Source organism: Protomyctophum parallelum (genome assembly GCF_964188405.1).
Source record: "Protomyctophum parallelum genome assembly, chromosome: 10".
Classification (NCBI taxonomy): domain Eukaryota; kingdom Metazoa; phylum Chordata; class Actinopteri; order Myctophiformes; family Myctophidae; genus Protomyctophum; species Protomyctophum parallelum.
The window spans coordinates 25,217,269-25,237,224 of NC_139704.1; the positions used below are offsets into that span (position 1 = coordinate 25,217,269).

The 19,956-nt window shown below is 45.5% G+C and overlaps 1 protein-coding gene across 1 annotated transcript in view; it reads left to right on the forward strand.

Annotated features, from left to right (window-relative positions):
• The first annotated feature begins 481 nt into the window (after positions 1-481).
• The window catches only part of zmiz1a (zinc finger, MIZ-type containing 1a), a 181,288-nt gene continuing 161,813 nt past the window's right edge, over positions 482-19,956 (forward strand). The window contains exon 1 of the mRNA XM_083774390.1: positions 482-613. The gene's annotated coding sequence lies outside the window, so the exon portion shown is untranslated. The remainder of the gene's footprint in view (positions 614-19,956) is intronic.

Sequence of the window (19,956 nt, forward strand, 5' to 3'; positions counted from 1 at the left end):
TAACAATATAATCACACACAGGTGTGTTATTAGAACAACAATCATTATGCAGGTGTGTACATGTACTTCAGAGTATTAACATCTTATGCAGGTGTGTTCATGTTCTTCAGAATAACATCTCATGCAGGTGTGTTCATGTTCTTCAGAATAACATCTCATGCAGGTGTGTTCATGTTCTTCAGAATAACATCTCATGCAGGTGTGTTCATGTTCTTCAGAATAACATCTCATGCAGGTGTGTTCATGTTCTTCAGAATAACATCTCATGCAGGTGTGTACATAAACGTGCCGTCGCGAGGCGAGGTTAAAACGAGTTTATCGGCGGCACTTCACTTCACTTCACTAGAGCCGTTTGTGCAACGAGGAGGAAAAGGGTGTATAATAAAATCCACATAACGGCTTGTTTGTTTGTCTGTTTTTCTTCAGAGCACACCTTGAGACTGGAGGAGGAGAGCAGGAGGAGGGGGAGGAGGTGGAGGAGGAGGAGGGGCTGCGGGGGACGGGAGTCGTCGCGCCGCGCCGCCTGAGGAATACATGAAGGGAGGGAGGAGGGTGGAGGGCGAGGAGAACGCCTCTACGACACCGCCACACTCCGCGCTCGCAGTCTGTACAGGTAAACCAACCCGCTCTTTAGTTTATGTTCACTCCACATTTTTCCTTGTGGCGTGTTTTTTTTTTGTACGAGCTGCTAGCAAGCAGCTGAGTCTATCATCGATGTGCAAGCTAGTCCTCTAGTCCAGCTGGTTTTCTCATTGGCTGACGTATGTGCGCACCGCAAATATGTCCGGGCGGAAACGACTCGGAACACAATAGTTCCGCCTTAGATAATTTTGGTTCCTACCTAAACTACTGCACTGAGACTGACACAGAGGCAGTTATAGCGGACCCCCGCAGATAATAACAATGCAGCTGGTAATTAATTGATTTAATCAATTATTGTAGCTTGTCGCAGCATAGTGATTATTCCGAGTGGTTTGATTCATTGATTGATTGAAAATTTTATTTCACAATATGCAGAATGGGTACACACGAACGGAAGTACAGGTCAATACTAAAACAGTTACTTGAGGATAGAACCAGAAAAAGCACAAAGACTTGTTTACATAAGGGTCCTCCACTTTCAGTTAATCGGAACATTTAATGACGTACAAATATATACACTTCCATGAAAAAGATGATGTGTTTTGGTATGTTTTCTGTTCTTGGAAACTGTTGGTCCGACCAAATGAATGTCCAGTGCACAGTGCTTTCCCCCGGGCCTCATCTGGGAGACACATGCCAAGTTTTTGATTTTTAGCATTGCCTGTTCAAAAATAGCAGATGTACAATCTCGCAGCACGTCACTTCGTGCCGCGCTGCGATCTCGTACATCTGCTATTTGTGAACGGTTTAGAAAGAAATCTTGAAATTGTGCAAAGAATTACTGATTTTTAGAAGCCATGGGTAGAATCGGCCTCGTGTCATAATGGGTCAACTCTTTCCAAAATGTGTGTATGACATTTGGGGGCGGGGAATTGTTCACCTACGATGACACCTCCGAGATATGGGGACACCAGGTTAAGTGCTTATTATTAAAGTCTTGAGGAGGAGGAGGAGGAGGGCGTTTAATCTTTTGCACGGAAACCAGGGTACCAGACGGCGCAGTGCACAGCGACTGCTTTTCATTGAGGTTTTCCTGGGGCAGGAATCAGACAAACACCTGCAGGACTAAATAACATGTGTTATATTCCTGAACAGAAACCCGTAGGCATGATGAAAAGCTACGTTTAGGTGTTTCAGCAGTGGTTGGAGGTGGTCTCCCTATAGTACAGTGGTCTTACGTTTAGGTGTTTCAGCAGTGGTTGGAGGTGGTCTCCCTATAGTACAGTGGTCTTACGTTTAGGTGTTTCAGCAGTGCTTGGAGGTGGTCTCCCTATAGTACAGTGGTCTTACGTTTAGGTGTTTCAGCAGTGGTTGGAGGTGGTCTCCCTATAGTACAGTGGTCTTACGTTTAGGTGTTTCAGCAGTGGTTGGAGGCTGTCTCCCTATAGTACAGTGGTCTTTTTTTTAGCTCAGGTCACCCCTGTAAATAATTTTCTCATCCACGGTACCCCTGAATGATATTGTTACTTGTCATATTAACGTAAATATTTCCCCTAAGATACAGAATGTAACGAGGAAAACTGTGAATATCTGTTTCCATTAGGACAAATATATATATATATATACAGACTTCTATACTAGGTGTGGTTTAACCACGTAAGCACCAGCATCCCTATTCTGGGGGGAACATTCCCCCAAAATAGCCAATCTACGTGACACGTTGTGATCGGCTATTCTTGGTGAAGAGACTTGGGGCTCCATTTTCGTCACCGCTAAACGCCTTATCCCTAAACTTCTTTGCCTTTTTATACTATTTTGCAAAACATTTTTGAATAGTTAAAATGGCCTGTCTACAAGCTCACAACGTGTCAATGTATATTGGCTAGTTGAACTATTCAATTTTCTTTTTCAAAATAGTAAAAAAGGCGAAGAAGTTTAGGGATAAGGTGTTTAGCCGTGACGAAAATGGAGCCCTTGGTGTGGACTGTTTAATGCCCATATATGGAGTTCTGTGCAGCGTACAGTATATTAAGGGGACAAAGTACGTGAGCTTGAACTGTTGCACTTTGCAGCGCAACACAGGTGATTTCATGCATATCTATCGTCTCTGTCTGCAGGAAACCTCATTACGTCCAAAACGGTTCATTCTCAGGATTCAAGTCAAAAGTATAAAAATGAGCAGATTTACAAGCTTTGCGGATCTGCTACTTTTGACACTTTTGTGTGATCAAGTAGGCCGTTAATTTTACGAAAAAGGAAAAAAATGCCATCATGTATCAGCTTGCATTCCATTGTCTTGCATATTGTACCTTTAGTGGTGCTTTCTGGAGTCTCTAGTCATGGTGCGGTGGGGGAGAGAAGAGCAGGCTTAGTGTCCAATTGGCCGTATAGGGCTAGTCTCCCATTGGCCAGCCAATCATGAAAATCTCACCAGTACATCGCTACTACTACTACTACTACTACAAGTAAGACGCGCAAACGCGTGAAGCGAACGCAGCTTGTGTGTGTGTGGTTGTGTGTGCGTGTGTGTGTGTGTGTGTGTGTGTGTGTGTGTGTGTGTGTGTGTGTGTGCGCGTGTGCGTGTGCGTGTGCGTGTGCGTGTGTGTGTGTGTGTGTGTGTGTGTGTGTGTGTGTGTGTGTGCACGTGTGCGTGTGCGTGTGTGTGTGTGTGTGTGTGTGTGTGTGTGTGTGCTACAGCTGCGCCCTGTGTGTGTGTGTGTGCTACAGCTGCGCCCTCTGGTGGCGGGCGGGTGGTGTAACAGTGGGACAGACACACACACAGACACACAGACACACACACAGACATTCAGCCCTTGCTGTCATAGTAAGTGGCTCACTGCGTTCGCAACTACTAGTACTACTACTAATAATAATAATAATAATTCATACATACAATTTCTATAGTGCTTTTCAAGGTGCTTGACCTGAGGGAGCGGGATGGGGACATGGCGATTGATGAGTTCAGAGAGGTAGCGAAGGGGCCTGGTGGTTGAGGGCTTTGTATGTGATGGTAAGTATTTTAACCCTGCAGTTAGACCTGAGGACGATTCTACAAATGCCTTCTAAATCCTGACGGATAAAAAAAAAAAAAGCAGATCTACAAGCTCGTAGCGCGGCTAGCTAAACTATAACCTAATGCTTAAAACACAAAAAGGGGTTCTCCGTCCAGAATGTGTTGAAGTCAATTCTGTACTTGACTGGGAGCCAGTGGAGTTGACGGAGGGGGACAGGTGTGATGTGGTCCCTGGATGGGGTTCTGTTGAGCAGAACCTAGCCTAGTACTCTGGGCTATTATTGACCAGCTTTGCATGCTGTTAAAAAACACGCAAAATGTTATGTTTCTAGGGTAGTACAGTACCTACCCTAGAAACATAACATTTTGCAAAAACAAAAACATGCAGTAATCCTGGTCTCGAAACTACCTCCCCCTGGCCAGCCGGTCGGAATAACGTGTTCCTTCTACCCACTACGTCCGGCCGGGGAAAGTCCCCCCTGTCAGGTGAAAAGAAGCAGCATGCATAGAAGGAGGCATGAGGTCAGTCCGCTGCCCCCCCCAGGTTGGCAGAGGAAGTGTAGCACACAGGATTACATTACATCATTGACACTGGGTGAAAAAAATGGGTTACAAAAATCGTGGTATAAAAAAAGAGAATAAAAAAAAATATATATATGTTATGTTTCTGTTATGGTGCTATCCCTTAAATTTGTGCTGTCTTTTCCCTTGTGTTTTTGGTCTCCAACGAGTACTCGTCCTTCCTAGTGGGGATTAAACAGGAGGTCCGGCGTGGGTGGTGTTGGGTGGTGCTTGGAGGGAGAGATATACAGGAGGCGAGGAAATAAAAGGATGCTTTAATCTTCCTTATGCCGCGTGTAAGGGATGTGCAGCAGCGCTGCATGCCTGCCGCCCGTGGAACATCAGCATGACACGCACACACACGCACACACACACACAGAGGCAGGGATCAGCAGCCAAAGCGATTAGCACACGGACGTCAGAACATAGAGAGAGACAGATTTAACACACATACAGACTTGCGTGCATGCACATGACTGCACTGCAGACATGTGATGGTAAGACGTCATCCAGACTGTTCAGAGGGGGCTCTGAGCAGTCTGGGGGAGGATGTATTAGTCTGCCTATACACTTACCCTAAGATCTCCCTTCCACACATCTGATTCAAATGAAGGATCAATGGCTCTCAACAGCTAGAGCCATATAGACATGGAGCGGTGCCCTGTAAGGCCAGGTGTAGGCAATCAATACTGAGGTGTCAAGTTGCGCTTCACGGTATACACCTCAGCTATGGCTGTGCCCAGTGCAGGCACACCTCCGTGGATTTATCTAGAAGAAGTGTTGCGTCACTTCTTTCAGGCCAGTCTTCTACACAGAGACTGCTATCGGCGAATATAGTGACAAAGGCCTGTACCAGAAGTGTACAGAATGCACTAGTCTATGAGTGTCTGTCACTGTTTCACTGGAGTCTATGAGCGTTTGTCACAGTTTCACTGGAGTCTATGAGCGTTTGTAACTATTTCACTGGAGTCTATAGCATTTTTACTATTTCACTGGAATCTGAGTTTGTCACTATTTCACTGGAATATAATATGAGTTTCTGCCCCCTCAGGCCCTCATTGATGCAACCTATCCAATAGAATGTCTCTGGCTCTTAGCAGTAGCCTACAGTACTGTGTTTGTACCTTCTTTACCAAACCAGACAAATCTGCCACAGGAAAAAAGATCCCTGGGGAGATTGGGTCTGGCACTCCTCAGGTTGAATCACATTTCGCTCACCCCAGAGTTGTGGGTGACCAATCAGAGCACACTATTCAAAGTGAAGACATTTTTGCTGTGACGTTGGAATCTGTTTGTAACCGCCCCTCGGAAAGAAGTCTTCCACGCCTAAGTTCCAGACTAATATGTACACAGTGGTGTTAGCCTGGCCGTGCCAGGCGTAGTGTGTATATGCGGTATAGCGAGAGCGCTGTTCGTTGACAGGACTTGGCTGTTATGCTATGCAGTTTCTTCTGCTTTTTATTTTTTTCCTCAACATGGGTGAATGGCTCCCGTAGTGACCGGGCAGCGGCGCGGGTCGCTCTCAACAAGGACTCTTTAACCAGGCTGAATGACAGGAAGGCAGACAGGCGGGCACAGGTCCAACCGCACACACTCAGTCTCACAGGCCTGAGTGGCAACGCTGCCAACTCTACCAGACCACAGGAGGCCACGTGACCGTGTGTGTGTGTGTGTGTGTGTGTGTGTGTGTGTGTGTGCGTGTGTGCTAGTAGAATTTGAGAAATGTTCCTCGTCCTGTTTTGTGGACAGAGAGAGAGAATGGAGAACGTCGGCAAAATCTATATGAACATCTAGTGCTGTTTTGTAGAGCGTCAGACATACAATAGACACAGATATAGCATAGGCCTACATATGTACAGTAAAGATGAATAGATGGTAGATGGATGGATGGATATATGAACATGTTTTGCAGATCATCCGACAGCCTTTCTCTCCCCTTTATGTCAGCCATAACATGTCCCTCATTTTACCCTGGACCGATACATATCCATTGGCCAGCTCAGTGGCCTTGTGGTTAGAGTGTCCGCCCTGGAAGACTGGAAGGTTGGGGTTCGATCCCCGGCCGGTTCATACCAAAGACGATAAAAAAAACATTGGCATCGGCGGTCTAGGACTCTGCAACATCGGCATCGCCGGCATCGGAATCGGCCGGGCTCTATAATCGACGCCCACAGATGGTTCACAACCAGGGTGTCTGGGACTGTTCCAAAGGGGAGGCAGGCAATACCACTCGGTCTGTGTCTTGGGGAAGGTCATGTTTATCCATGGAGGATACACCCAGCTTTTACTGGACGCACTAATGATTCTTGACATCTACAAGTTGGACACCAGCACAATGATCTGGACTTTAATTAACACCATCACATCACTCTGCCACCATCACCGGGACAAAGCAGTGTTAGTTTTACTCACAGTCTCTTGAATGGTTTTCATTTAGTTTTAGTCACATTCTAGTCACCTGGCATGTTTTAGTGTTAGGGCCGATTCATACTCCTATTTTAGAGCCGAATAAAAGTCGGTTCGGCTCTGTAGAGCCTACTTCGGTGCTACTGAAAATGTCTGACGAGACTAAATCATTTCGGCACTACAGCACCGAAACAGCGGTAAAATAGGAGTATGAATCGGCCCTAAGTCTACAGTAGTTTTAGTTGACTAAATAACATAAGATTTTAGTCGACTAAATCTACAGATGATTTAGTCGACTAAGGCGAGCCTTGATGCCATCGTAATGACTGTTTTTACACTTGCTGGAAATAGCCGATCTACAAGCTCACAAAGCGTCGCATCATGAAACCAAGTGTAAAATGACTTATACTGGATCTCTTCTCTACTGGGTCCCTTCCTAACATTTTAGTCTAGTTTTTATTTGTTGACAAATGTCAGTATATTTAGTCTTAGTTTTAGTCATCATTGCTTAGTTTTCATTTAGTTTCCATTTAGTTTTCGTCGGTGGAAAAAGGTAGTCAAAGAACACTTTTCCTCATAGTTTCAGTCGACGAAAACAACCATGGGACAAAGATGTCTGTATTTGGGGGCTGGTCCGGACGTGGGATCGGTACTACAACACCATCAGAGTGTTTGACACGGAGACCAACCAATGGATGAACACACCTTCTGCACGGCTTCTTCCAGAAGGACGCAGGCTTTACCTACAATGGAGAGCTGCATGTACACCTTTGGTGGATGGTCTGGACCAGTCTGGACTCCCACACATCATCAGGTGGGAACTGACAGCCATGCCTGAGAAATTAAACACAGTCCTCCAGGGACCACCAGTGGTCCTTGAAGGGGGTTCCAAGTGGTCCCCAGCTAAATGATGGATAGTTGGTAAACCATCTTATAGAGAGTGTAAAATGAAACCAAATGGACCCCTATTAAACATCTGTGTTCATCATCATACATCATCTCATTCCGGGCAATCACAATTTGTGGCCTCACTTTTATCTTCAATATGTACTTTTCTCAGCCAATCAAATCATCGCTATGCGCCAATCACAAGCCAATATACATGTGTGTTCACACAAACCCGGAAAGCTGGGCATAGGAGGGGCTAGCGCCCCTGAAAGAAAACACAAAGGTTGATGGTGAGTAAAGATTCCACTCAACACATTGACAAAAGTTGTCAAAATGGTACAGTTCACACCCGTGATTTATTTTAAATTTTGTGACGCACCATGATATATATATATTTTCATGAATCTGTTATTAGTTCAAGGTTATCTCTCTCACGCTTTCGCCCACCGAGCTCTTATTTTGATGAGCCTCCCGCCTGATTTGGTGAACCGGATGTAACAATCAATCATTTCCGGGGCAGCCGCTATAGCTACTTTCGCTTTCATCAGAAGCGCTAATATAGTAACTAAAAGTAACGAGAACATGGATGTTCTGTATGATCACCTCAATCTGAGCCTCAGTTCAGAGAAAAAACACAGCTAAAGATCGTCGCTAAAGATAAGAGTGGACGGAGCAAACATATTCAATGACTTCACACCGCGGAAGCAAAGCGTTGCTTGATAAAAGTGATGGACAGAAAAGTGAAGACACCAAATGTGATTGGCCAGAATGACATTTGTGATGATTTTATTGTCTGAGCACAGAATGTGATGTATGATGATGTGTGATGATAAGAGCGCCCCTCACTTCACACGAGTGATGAGTGTGATTTTTTTCACAACCGTGTAATTGTTCTTTTAAATAAATTTTCCGATGCACCAAACATCAGTTGGCGACTTGTGACAAGGAAAACCAACTGCCTAAGTTTTTAAGTTCATCTGTAGACTAATCGCCAACACTCATCGACGGTGGTGCTGCTGTGTGAAATGTTTCGCTGGACGATACATCTGAAAGGAGAACATAGGAAGGACCAGGCTGTGACTGCGGTGGTCGGACACGAAATCTACTGCTTTGGAGGAGAAGTAAACCAGAGGACAAGAGATCACATTGACGTGCACGTCTTCAACACAGTGTCTTTATACTGGAGGAAGTTGATCCCAGTGATGCCTGGAACAGGAGAACGTCACATTAAGGTTCCCTCCAGGCGTGAGGGCCACACAGCTGTGCTGGTAGGAGGTACTGTCTACCTCTGGGGAGGGATGCCTTACTGGAACGTTCTCTATGTGTTTGAGGTCGACACCCACAGATGGTTCAAACCCAGGGTGTCTGGGACTGTTCCAAAGGGGAGGGTGAACCACTCTGCCTGTGTCCTGGGGGAGGTCATGTTTATCTATGGGGGATGGATCCAGCAGACTGGATGCACTAATGACATCCACAAGTTGGACACCAGCACAATGGTCTGGTCTTTAATTAACATCAGCGGAACTAAACCACCTGGTTCAGACGGTCACTCTGCCACCATCATCGAGACAAAGATGTTTGTATTTGGGGGTGAGGGGAGGAGGGGTCAGTGCTCCAACACCATTAGCGTGTTTGACACAGACCAACCACTGGCTGAGCACGCCTTCTGCACAGCTTCTTCCAGAAGGACGCTGCGGTCATTCAGCCTTTACCTACAATGGAGAGCTGTACATATTTGGTGGCTACACCTGGAACCAGTGCTTAAATGATCTGTGGAAATTCAGTCCAGATACCTTCTCCTGGAAGAAGGTTGAGCCCAAGGGGAAAGGCCCGTCTCCAACGTCTTGCATGTTCTGTTGCATGCTGGGAGATCGTATCATCCTCTTGGAAGGATACATCTTAGACTTCAGTCCTAGCCTCAAGACATTAGGCAAACTAGTAGTTATGCAGTACGGTCTGGATCAGTCTGGACTCCCACACAACATCGGGTGGGAACTGACAGCCATGACTAGCAACAGCAACTGAGAAAATAACAGTCATCTAAACCCACGGTTCCGCGGATCTGCGAAATAATTCAGATTATATTTTATTATTTTTCCAAAAAGTTTTGTTTTTCCTAGTGAATTATGGAGTGTGTGTGATATGAAATGTGAGCTTCCCATCACACCATCACAGTAATCCTTAATGATATTCCATCATATTCAAGGGCTGTTGGATAGAAATGAGTTGGGTTAGTGTCCAGAGTGTCTGTGAGGTCTTTCTGACCCATTTTGAGATTTTGAAGTTGATTATCTTTTCTCCTGAAGCTCTCAGAAGGTTCCTCCTCCATGACTTTAACTAAATATTCGAGTTTTTTTATCACACATCCACACCTAAGTCCACCAGCCAGAGTCAATTTGTTTTTACTCCTCTTTTTTCCATTGTGTGTGTGGGCTCTGGACACAAATGGAATGGAATGCAAAACCTGATTGGCGCTAACAACGTACCTGTGGACGTCCTCAGCCATGGAGCCCTACGTCACGGTAACGGCCCATTACATTACAGATGAGTGGACCATGTCAGATGGGTGTTGGCGGCCAAATACAGTACATATAATTCTGGGGCTCTTTGACATGAAATAGTTTGAGAACCACTGACATAGAAACATAGGTTTTTCAGAAAACGTTTTCAGAAAAGAAAAGCTGGTCATTGTGCTGCATGCAGATGTTTTCAGCTGTTAGAATCATGTATGACAAGCCGTTTTTTTTTCGCAACAGAGAGAAAACTTAACTCGTTACATTAATTGTCTTCAGCTGTGAGCACCAAGTGGCCGGCCCACATACTGTATCCCCACCAGGCCAGGTTTTATACCCAGGCCTGTGGATTTCATAGGCAGTCACGGTAGCCAATTTGAATCGAATCTGCTCAAACTGACTGATACTGATACAGATAGAACCTATTATTGCTGTCCAAAACCATTCCTTAAAAAAAAAAAAAAAAGTTAAAATAGCCTATCTACAAGCTCACAATGCATCATATCTCAACATGTTGGGAGCGTGTAGATCTGCTATTTTTACACTTATAGTGAGTATGATAAAGTAGCGCATTCATTTATGAAAAAACTAAATTGAAATATGAAGATACATGGTTTCTGAGATAGATAGATATATACAGTGAAAGATTTAATCATTTGCATTTTGTATCCATTTATGCTCATTTGAATTTATTTGCTTGCTTTTTGTTTAAAATGTTATAAAATTTTATACAAATCCAAGTTTTTCTAATTGATTTTTTAAACTTAAAATCTTCTCACAATATATGGATCAAAAACATCCGCATCGGTGGTCTAGGACCCTCCAACATCGGTATCGAAATTAAAAACCTGGCATCGGTCGGGCTCTAACTTGTACAACATGTCCGGTTACACACCGCCATTCAGAAACACCGCCATTCAGAACCCTAACCCTAACCCTAACCGGGTTTCTGAATGGCGGTGTTTCTGAATGCCGGTGTTTCGGAATGGGGGTCTGTCACCACATGTCCAGGGGGTGTACTTGTACATCCATCTGCCCCATGCTGCACGCTACAGAAACAGGAGATAGTCTCCTGCCCAGGCTGTCCTATGGGCCTCAGGGCTCGGTAAGGCTTGCCCAAGCTGCCCTATGGGCCTCAGGGCTCAGTAAGGCTTACTTCGGTGATCCTTGGCACGAAAACACTTTGAGAACCACTAGTGTTTTAAAACACTGCGTCCAGCGCATGAACTGTGTGTTCGTGGAGCTCTCTGTGCATAGTGACTGACGGAGAACTCAGCCCAGCGATGACACAGCAAACAGGAATGTCTCTATCCCTGGCAGTCTATCCCCCTTTTCCTTTCTTTTTTTCCCCTTTCTTCTCTCTTTCTCTCTCTTTTTTTTCTCTCCCTCCCTCCCGCTGTGGGCTAGGCCCACATGTAACCCAGTAATTATGGAGGTTATTTTTCTCCGGTTGATCCAAATCCCCGTTTATGGGGCACACGCGTGTGTCAAAAAAGCCGGAGGCTATTTGACGGCCGTCAAAGCCACGCAGGATTGTCAGAACCCCCCCGGAGTAAAAAACGGACAAAACAAGCATCATCTTTCGTGTAAAAGGCTCCAGTCATGGCGGTTTTAACCCCCAGACCCACAACGTATACAGCACCGTACAGTATCTGCTCCCGGGTGTCTACCAAATGAGAGAGAGAGAGGGAGAGAGAGAGAAACACACACCATCCAGAGCTTTCGGTAGCTGTGTCATGACCCCATGCACGAAGGCGAGGGCAGTGGAAATGATGTTGGCGTGTGAGCGTAGACCCCAGCGCTGGCCTCGGCCCAAGAGAAATCTGGTGGTGGAAAAACCACTATCCACACATACTGTAGATGTGTGTGTGTGTGTGGGGGGGGGGGGGGGGGTCGTCTGACAGAAAAGACGTTGAGGACTTGACAAAATAAAAGGGCAACGCTTGCACACAAAACCGGCTTTATGAAGAAGAGGAGAAAAAAACACAAAACAACATGAAAACCCCACAGGGCTCTTTAGCACACATATGGGGACATTAAGTGTATGTTTCCTGTTTCCGTGTCCATTTAAGTTGAACAAACTAAAGGAGATGTTTTTTTGTTAACAGTGTTAAATAGGGTCCTATTGAAACGACACCCTGGGAGAACTGTGACCCGCGTTTACGGTGCACATTTCCTGTGGCGATGGAGAGAGAGGAAGCAGGGCTGTGAAAGGGCATAACTGTAAAAAAAAAAGAAGCAAAAAAAAAAAAGAAAAAAACATACACCAATTAACTCAACGAGCCACAGGTATTAAAACAGTTAATTACAACTCTGCCTTTCTGAAACGGATATGGTTGTTCTGGTAGCGCTGAAGCACTGCTACTGCTACCAAAACAAGGTCCCATTAGCCTAATAACTTAACTTATTTTGAGCCAAAAGGCACATTTGTATGTAACGAGCTGTGTAAGCCAGGACGCACGAAGTAACGCATGCATGCGCACACGCACGCCACGCACAAACATGCGCACGCCCGCACATCGAAAAACGTCTCCCCTTCACAAAAGCTGCTTCCTCTGTGTTTCATCACTCGGGCAGGGCTTTGTTAGTGTGCGGAAATGCCTGGAGAGGGAATGAAAATACTGGCAAGTCCCTGCAACGCTTTCTGGAGAGAAAGAGAGAGAGAGAGAGTCTTGCAGCTGCACAGAGTTCTCTCTCTTACGCACATACTCGTACACACACACACACACACGCACGCACACAGTACACACACATATAGGCTGAGGAGGGGTTCAGGTTACGTACTACAGAGAGATAAGCACATAAACAGAGGAGTGTTGTTTTGTTCCACTGTGGCCAGGTCACAGGAACCAGGCAGTGTGTGTGTGTGCCAATGTTGACAGTACGTATATACGTACGTATGTATGTACGGGGGTCTATCTACATCATCACAAACACACACACAACAGACAAGACCACCGGTCCGGACCACAGTGGAGGGTAGCGCTGGCCTCGTGTAGCAAGCCTATATCTGCCTTTGCAATGCAAATGGCCCCAGGCAGATTTAGTCTGGTGTCACTCAATTGTGGGAGGACTTAGCGGAACAGCAGTAGCGTAGGACCAACCAGACAGGTTATGCAAATATGGGGCGGGACATTGCAAGAGATTGTGTCCATGGGGTAAATAGTTCCTGACTTCCAGACAGCAGCACTGCCCTGTTGTGTCCATTGAGTAAATAGTTCCTGACTTCCAGACAGCAGCACTGCCCCGTTGTGTCCATGGAGTAAATAGTTCCTTCTCCCAGACAGCAGCACTGCCCCGTTGTGTCCATGGGGTAAATAGTTCCTGACTTCCAGACAGCAGCACTGCCCCGTTGTGTCCATGGGGTAAAAAGTTCCTTCTTCCAGACAGCAGCACTGCCCCGTTGTGTCCATGGGGTAAATAGTTCCTGACTTCCAGACAGCAGCACTGCCCCGTTGTGTCCATGGGGTAAATAGTTCCTGACTTCCAGACAGCAGCACTGCCCCGTTGTGTCCATGGGGTAAATAGTTCCTGACTTCCAGACAGCAGCACTGCCCCGTTGTGTCCATGGAGTAAATAGTTCCTGCTGTCGCCTCACAGCTAGAAGGTCCTGGGTTCGATTCCCGCTCGGGACACTGTGGGTGCTGGGGGCGTGTTTCCTCCTCCACGTCATCAGTGCCCATACCCGAAGGCAGGGTTGGCGAAAGGGCCTTTCTGTGTGGAGTTTGCATGTTCTCCCCGTGTCCCCTAGGGTAGGTACCCTCACAAAAACATGCAGTAATCCTGGTCTCTAAACTGCCTCCCCCTGGCCAGCCGGGGCGCCTGATGGAGGGGAAATGAACTGGTTGGAATAACGTGTTCCTTCCACGCGCTACGTCCAACCAGGGAAACTCCCCCCTGTCAGGTGTAAAGGAGCAACTTGGACACTCAGGCATGAAGGAAGCATGAGTTCAAGTCCGTTGCTCTCCCCTGGTTGGCGGAGGGTGTGTAGAGCCCAGGATCACATTAGATGATTGACACAGGGGTGAAAAATGGGTTACAAAATTGTGGGATAAAAAAAATATATATATATAAAAAATAAAAATAAAGTTCCTGACTTCCAGACAGCAGCACTGCCCTGTTGTGTCCATTGAGTAAATAGTTCCTTCTCCCAGACAGCAGCACTGCCCTGTTGTGTCCATGGGGTAAATAGTTCCTGACTTCCAGACAGCAGCACTGCCCCGTTGTGTCCGTGGGGTAAATAGTTCCTTCTCCCAGACAGCAGCACTGCCCCGTTGTGTCCGTGGGGTAAATAGTTCCTTCTCCCAAACAGCAGCACTGCCCTGTTGTGTCCATGGAGTAAATAGTTCCTGACTTCCAGACAGTAGCACTGCCCCGTTGTGTCCATGGGGTAAATAGTTCCTTCTCCCAGACAGCAGCACTGCCCCGTTGTGTCCGTGGGGTAAATAGTTCCTTCTCCCAGACAGCAGCACTGCCCCGTTGTGTCCGTGGGGTAAATAGTTCCTTCTCCCAGACAGCAGCACTGCCCCGTTGTGTCCGTGGGGTAAATAGTTCCTTCTCCCAGACAGCAGCACTGCCCCGTTGTGTCCATGGAGTAAATAGTTCCTTCTCCCAGACAGCAGCACTGCCCTGTTGTGTCCATGGAGTCATCCATCCATCCATCAACGAGGGGCCTGGCGTTGTCAATTACCCGCAGGAAAACACCATTAGAGGGGCTGAATGGGACAGGGAGCCGTGGCAGGCCTGACATGACTGTTATATGATTACACAACCTGTTGGATGTCCGCCTGTCAGTGTCTCCCGTCCCGGCCCCTCTCTCTCTCTCTCTCTCTCTCTCTCTCTGATGAATGGCTGTAATATGGCACGCATCACAATGTGCGGCTAGCTCGCCACACACTCATTAATGGCTCCTCATAATGCCACGCACGCCGCCTCCACGCATGCAGTGCCACGGTGATGCACACGGAGGGAGAGAGAGAGAGAGAGTTCATGAATACGCCAGCCTTGTTCCTGTGTCGCCATTCAACACAAATCAACCGCGACAACAACAGAAAAAAAACAACAACAATGTCCCTCATTTGAATAATTTCACAAACGTTTGTTGCAAGATGCCAGAGTCACAGTCACGCTTTGCGCTCTCTCTGTCTCTCTCTCTCTCTCTCTCTCTCTCTCTCTCTCTCTCTCTCTCTTCTCCTGAATTAAGGAATGAGGAGGCGGAGGGGCGAACTAGGGGCGAGAAGTGAGAGATCATAAGAATCAAAGTTGTTTTTGGTGTGAAACACACGTGTTTTGTTTGATTGGATTCACCCGTTTGTTTAGTTCGCGGTCGCATTTGCATAGATAATCAAATCTGTGAGCAGCAGGGCACGCACGTGCGACAACACGGATAATCTGAGAGAGAGAGAGAGAGAGAGAGAGAGAGAGAGAGAGAGAGAGAGAAGGAAGCTTGTACGGGATTGTGGCGCTCGAGTTGATTGTGTTTTTTCTCTGGCAGAATCAATGTCTATCAAAGACGCTCCACTACTTCACTCTCAACTGTGACAAAATGCATTTGATTTCCAGTTTGCTCTGTGGGGGGTTAGATTTTAAGATTAGAAAGTTAATCCAGTTATTTTCCGCTAACATCTATAGCGAGAGAACAGTCAGTTACAGTGGCTTCATAGCCAGGAAAGTGAAGAATGTTTGACTGTAGCACAGCTGACCGTTTGGGAGAGGTTTGCTAAAACAACCATGACCTGCTGCCTGGCCCCTGCAACCATGTTAGAGTATTTATGGCCCTGTCAGTCTGCAGTGGGCAGTACTACTACCCAGTAGTACATTCACCCTGTCTGTCAGTGTGCAGTGGGCAGTTCTACTACCCAGTAGTACATTCACCCTGTCTGTCCGTGTGCAGTGGGCAGTTCTACTACCCAGTAGTACATTCACCCTGTCTGTCAGTGTGCAGTGGGCAGTTCTACTACCCAGTAGTACATTCACCCTGTCTGTCAGTGTGCAGTGGGCAGTTCTACTACCCAGTAGTACATTCACCCTGTCTGTCAGTCTGCAGTGGGCAGTTCTACTACCCAGTAGTACATTCACCCTGTCTGTCAGTCTGCAGTGGGCAGTTCTACTACCCAGTAGTACATTCACCAGGGGTGGCTGGTATCAATGGGCAAGTGGAGTGAAGATGAGAAATTAGTATTCAAATGTTTTAGAAGAAATAATTTTATATTCTGGTATAATCTAAAGCAGCAACAGCATCAAATAGTTACAAGAAATACACAAAATACGTCAAATTTGGCAGATTTGTTTTACAGCCCAAATTGACTTCCATTGAGTTGAATGATTGACAGCTGACATGACACACCTGCTTGAATTACTTGCCAATGGGGCTAAAATCTCTCAGCCCCAGAGCCAATAGAGGGCTCTGCTCAGCCCTAAGGCCCGCCTCAGGCCGCGAGGTCACTGGCTTTTGACCAATCACAGTGCATGCTCGTGTGTTGGTTATGATGTGAAAGAATGGCAGGTGGAAGTATTTTAAATGAAAGAAATGTATTATTACTTGCGCAAGCAGAGCGCACAAGTAATAGTTTCGCCCGGTTCGTATGCACCGTCCCAGCCAACCCGCCACTTTTGATGCGTATGCAAATAAAACAGCAAATTGTGCCTGATTTGCTGGGACCAGATTACATACATGACCATATTTCTTACGTCATCATTGAGAGCTAGTCATAAATATACTATATATATATGTAATTTGTAAAATAAAATAGCAAATTGTGCCTGATTTGCTGGGACCAGAGTACATGGTGTGTATATGTATAACTAGCTCTCAATGATGACGTAAGAAATATGTGCATTAAAGGACCCAATGCCAGAGTGTAATTGGTTTTCGATTGTGACGTAATGACGATATGTTTTAGTGTTGGGAGGATTAAAGGTAACGTTCCTGTGTATACATGTATGTAACCTGGTCCCAGCAAATCAGGCACAATTTGCTGTTTTATTTGCATACGCATCAAAAGTGGCGGGTTTTTGGCGCAAAGTAACCACAGTATAACGCTAATCAACTTACAAATTCCACATATATAGTATATGTATGACTAGCTCTCAATGATGACGTAAGAAATATGGTCATGTATGTAATCTGGTCCCAGCAAATCAGGCACAATTTGCCGTTTTATTTGCATACGCATCAAAAGTGGCGGGTTGGCTGGGACGGTTTTTGGCGCAAAGTAACCACAGTATACCGCTAATCAACTTACATGTATGACTAGCTCTCAATGATGATGTAAGAAATATGGTCATGTATGTAATCTGGTCCCAGCATATATATAGTATATGTACTGTATAACTAGCTATGTACCTCTGTATTTTGACATTATGCTGTTTGGATGCCTGCCTGGGCTGTTGGGGAAGCCAGGATCTGTGATCTCTTTAATAAACAACATCATCTACAAGACAGTCTTTCGCTCATCGCTTTGTATTCCTCACGCGTTAGTTCAGTGCAAAACTGCCACATCACTAATTAAATACACCACTAAAATTGCTACTTATTCTACCACCGGTTACACATAACTTGCTTAGTATGTACATACTGTATCCCCCCTTTGGTCAATTAAGGGAGCGGTTCTGGGCTTTGGGGAGGGTTACTACTGTTATCATTGCTGTCTAGGCAGAAACCTCGTATTTTTCTTACTTACTTCACACAAAAGTAGCAGATCCACAAGTTCGAAACTTGGTGCAAAGCGATGCCTTTCGAGCTTGTTGATCTGCTACTTCTGTGTTTTAAATTTTTTATTTTTGAGTGGTGCAACCACTCCAAGGAACAGCAATGTCCGTTGTGTTGGTCATGCACCTATGTGATGTTAATGAGCACCATTATGTACCAGTAGGGGCGCTGTAGTACTGCACTGTTGCCTGCTAATGAGAGAGAGAGAGAGAGAGAGAGAGAGAGAAAGCTAGTGGACGTAAGAAATATGTGGATTAAAGGACCCAATGCCAGAGTGTAATTGGTTTTCGATGGTGACGTAATGGCGATATGTTTTAGTGTTGGGAGGATTAAAGGTAATGCTCCTGTTTATACATGTATGTAATCTGGCACCACTGCCGTATCGGCACAATTTGCTGGGACGGTGCATACGCATCAAAAGTGACAGTTTATAACGGTCGAAAGTACTTGCGCACTCTGCTTGCGCACTAGTTGGCCATTTATGGCCTACTAGTGTGCAACAAGCAAGTATGCACTCGACAGAGTGCAGTTCTAGTTTACTTTATAATCCGTTTGTGGGATTTAAATTCTTGCTTGGGGCAGACAGCTGCAGACACAACCCACAGAAAGGTATGGTGGTTTTGCTTAGGCCTGACATTGAAATTGAAAAAATGTCTTCAAAATCCCGACAGTTTTCTGAAAAACCTTGTTTCTGTATCAGTGGTGTTCAATATTTCATGTCAAGGATCCCCAAAGATTTGAGTTTAAATGTTCACTCTGTAATAATATATAATTCAAAGATTTGAATTTCACGATTTTTCAAAAATAGCAGACCTACACATTCATACTCTATTCTATTGTATTCTATGAGCTTGTAGATCTGCTATTTTTCAATAGCTAAAGTATAACATAATGCTTGAAACACCAAAAGGGGTTCCCGCCCCAAAATGGGTTAAGAAACATGACAACGAATTTACTTACGTTGAAAGTGGCTGGAGCTCTCATTGTGTTGGGACCCACCGTAGTGTGACCAAGTAGGGCATCGATGTATGAAAAACTACAAATGGTTAGAATACGGCGATACGAGGTTTCTGCCCCGTCACGAGCTACGGTAATAATAATGACAATGCCGGACGGTGCTCAACATACCATACAGGCTACTACAGCCAAGCCTCCCCGTTGGTCTTGTCATATTATACTTGTGCGTTCCCTGCTCTTTTCTCTTCTCTACGAAGCCGTCTTAAATAGAGACAGCTGTTGTGAGGGTTTCAGTTTCACCCCCGCTCGCATCGCATCACAATGTGTGTGCCAAGCGCTTTCCCAGGTCTGCCTCCATGCAGTGGCGCAAAGTACTGAACAGCAAACTGCACCTGCAGTCTGTGTGTGTGCGTGCGTGTGTGCGTGCGTGTGTGCGTGCGAGGACCAGAATTGTCCACATAGTAGAATTCAAGACATTTGAGTTGTTGTGAGGATGAGGACCATTTCCCTGTTCCTAAAAAGAAAAAAAAGGTTCTATGGTTGAAAAAGACTATTAATTCATTAAGTCTTTTGCCACTGCCAAGGTCTTTCCATTTTATATTTTGAAGGCGAAAACCGGAAGTAAACAACGTAAAGTCTCCCGCAATCTTATATATATATTTTAACCCATTTAGACCTGATGACAATTCTACAAATGCCTTCTAAATCCTGACAGTTTTCTGAAAAAAACCATGTTTCTATAGCAGTGGTTCTCAAACATTTTCATGTCAACGACCCCCAGAATTATCTGTAATTGACCACCAACCCCCATCTGAATATATGTAGTTCCAGGGACCCCCCGGAAGCAAAGATTTAAGTTAAAAACGTTCCCTCTGAAAGAATATATATTCAAAGATTTGCGCCACATTTTCACACAAAAAAAACACCGAAAGGGGTTCCCGCCAAAATGGGTTAATTCACCCGAAATATACATTTTGTAACCGCTATCAGCGACGCTTCAGTTATGGGCAGTGAATAAAGATGGTTTTGACCAGAAATGCAATCTGGGAAAAGAATCAGAGATAAATGGATAAAAAAATAATAATAATAATAATAATCTGCATGTTCTGCTGGAGGCGGACGACGGACGTCAAAGATCACTTTTCACCTCCGGTTACTTCCTGTTTACTCCATCGTCTAGCAACCCAGAGCTATTGCTATTCTAATGTGTTGTATAAGAGCGCGACCTATCATCAGTGTTGTAAAGTAACAAGAAAAAAAATTGTCATCTTCCAATGGTATTCATGAACGCCATCGTGACTGCGTGTGTGTGTGTGCATGCGTGC